Below are 2,984 nucleotides of genomic sequence, written 5' to 3' on the forward strand. Positions count from 1 at the left end.
GAACTAAAAGGTGATTCTTTTGGCATAGAGAAACGTCCAGAGCTATTCCACACACTTTGGAGGAGGTTCCTTGGATGCTTCGGCTTCATTCAACCAAGTCTATGGTTATTTCTTCCATTCTTTCATCATATTTCATCTAGTTTCACCATGACAATGGTGAACTAAACCCTTTGTTGTTGGGGAACAATATAATCTTTTGAAACTCTCATATATTCAAATTCTTATTTATTTCATATGCTTGTCATATACTTGTTTATCAATTGTTGAGTTCTCATCTGTGCTAAAAGCTTTTATTGTTTAACTCATTCAGTAAAAGATGTTTGTCTTTATCGATATGGGGACGTACGGTAATGTCATGAACTAGTGAGAACTTCCTTGATTATGCCAATATCGCCTAGGTTTAATTAATAATAGGCTCTTTTCACCAAGGGATTGGGTTAAGGGTAAATAAGAAAGTTTGCATGACAATTAGATACATAAGTGAAGTAAATTAGAAGAATAGATATATGAGAGTGGATAAGATGAAATTGTAAACCCCAACAACACCATTCATCCATAGTTTCTTAAAACCAATTGAATCAACTGCATTGCATGTTTATTTCTATTCTTTGAATATAACCACCAAATTTATTCTTTTCTCAAGTCTTACTCTATTTGTTTACATGAAAGTTAAGGTCTAAGAGTCCTTTGGCAAAACGATACTCGAACTTACCTGTTTATATTACTTGATAACGATCTGGTACAGTTGTCAGGGACTTAACACTCAGCGCCCCTAAACGGTGCCTAGGCGGTACCTGTGGCACTAAATTGGTATTGAGTGGCACAAAAGGGGCGTTCTGACGGGATCGGACGGGGTAATTTTCGAAGAGTATAATGCAGCGGAATTAAAACACAGAGAGCGTAAAGCGTATTCGGTCACAGTTAAAACGAATTTGGCCTTTTTTAAACAAAAGTAATTTTCTTTCAGAAAATTAACCAAACAGTTGATATGCGTTAAGTAAAATAAGTGTAGGGAATAGAAAAATCACACGAGTATTTTTATACTGGTTCGATTCAACAGAATCTACGTCCAGTCGTTAATCACTACAAAGAGTGATTAACAGTTCCACTAAAAATAGTTTTACAGATTACAATTAGATGAACAAGATTTAGAACGAAAAGAACCACTCTACCAACTTGAAGAGAACTGCTCCGGCAATCGACAAACGATTCGCGAGCCTCTCCTTTCACAAGACCAAGCAAGGGAACAATGAACAAAAAGCTCTCTAAGAACGTTCCTCTGACACACATTGTTCTAACAAGCTTTCTCAGTTCAAAAACGTTAGTTCTGAATTCTCCAAAATCCAAATATATAGCCAAGTACACTGAATGCCAAAGGTCAGCTCCCAACTGCCATGAATAATCGATTATTGTAAGTGATAATCGATTATTCAAGTATGAGTTGTGATAATCGATTATTGCTTCATGATAATCGATTATTCTAGTACAAAAACATGTGATAATCGATTATAGCTTGACCATAATCGATTATATCAGTAAGAATTACAATATTACAATATTTTCCTACTACATTCAAAATCTTCAAGTTGCCTTTTAAATATTTTCCTATTATATTCAAAATCTACAAGTTGCAGCATCATCAAAACTCATCTTCAGGTTTTACCAATACTCCCTTATTTGTAACAATCTCCCCTTTTTGATGATGATCAAAAATTCTGTTTTTAAAAGCAACTCAGGTTTACATGCAACACATACAAACTGAAAAACAGCCACAGAGTTAGCAGTACCTGTACAATTGAAAAATATTTTTCTCCTTAATTCTCCCTTAATATTTCTTCTCCCCCTTTTTGATCATAAGCAAAAAGAATAATGTAAAAATATCCCCCTTGATATGAGCTCCCCCTAAAAAATATAATATATGCATAAAATTGTCATAAAAGCTGATTATATTAAGAACAGAAGGAAATTACAAGAAATGCATAAAGATCAAGTCTAAATACCACAAAGAAAACAATATAACAATCAAACTTAGTGGCCTAAAAACTAGAATTCAGGACTAGGGGATCTTTCAGTAGGTGAGATATTGAGATGACTCTCAATGTTAGATAGGCGAACATCAAGTTCAAGGAATTGATCAACCAAGTATTCATCAAGAGATTGCTGCCACTCATGAATGTCATCAAAATGAGTCTTTTGTGCTAGACTCATATCCTCCAATTGTTTAGATAACCTTGCAAAGTGTTCTTCCATAGAAGTTGAGGAAGAGGAGGGTATGTTGGAAGGTCCAGCATCAGATGGAGCAACAACACTCACTGGGTCAGCCATATGAGTGTCCATGTCATCATCTTCATCTTCATCAGGATGGTCATCATCTTTGTGAATAAGGACTCTTTCTGTCGTAATGAATCCCATCTGACGAAAGGTAGTATCTCCAATTTCTGATCCCATAGCTTCAATAGCTTGAATAAGTTCTCCTTCAACAGGTACACCTTTGTATTCTAAAATCCTAGAAATAAGAAGAGCATAAGGAAATTGATATGAATGGGATTTCTTGGCTTTTACCATTGTGTCAGCAATGAGAGCAGGCCAGTGAATGTGTATGTGATTTAGAATCCCATACAAAAGAAGTAAATCCTGCTCGGAGCATTGAGCATGGTTGGTTGCTCTAGGACATAAAATCCAGACAATCAAGTAGTGGATCATCCTTTCTTCAACTTTGAAACCTCCAACCAGTAATTGCCTTCTATTTGTTTGTCGTTCAGGATGACGCGGGAAGGATTAGAAAGTCATCATCCTGTTGAAATCTTCAAGTCCTAAATGGACTTTTACAGCATCATCCCAGATAGGAAGTTGAGCAACATTGGTCCACACGTCATCATCTAAAATAATACGTACGCCTTTGACCTTAGTGGATATTATCCCATCTCTATAGCGCAAGTTGAAGTAGAAGACTCTTATAAGATCAGGATAAATACATCCTTTTT

The sequence above is a fragment of the Vigna radiata genome, chromosome 1, assembly GCF_000741045.1.
Source record: "Vigna radiata var. radiata cultivar VC1973A chromosome 1, Vradiata_ver6, whole genome shotgun sequence".
Classification (NCBI taxonomy): Eukaryota; Viridiplantae; Streptophyta; class Magnoliopsida; order Fabales; family Fabaceae; genus Vigna; species Vigna radiata.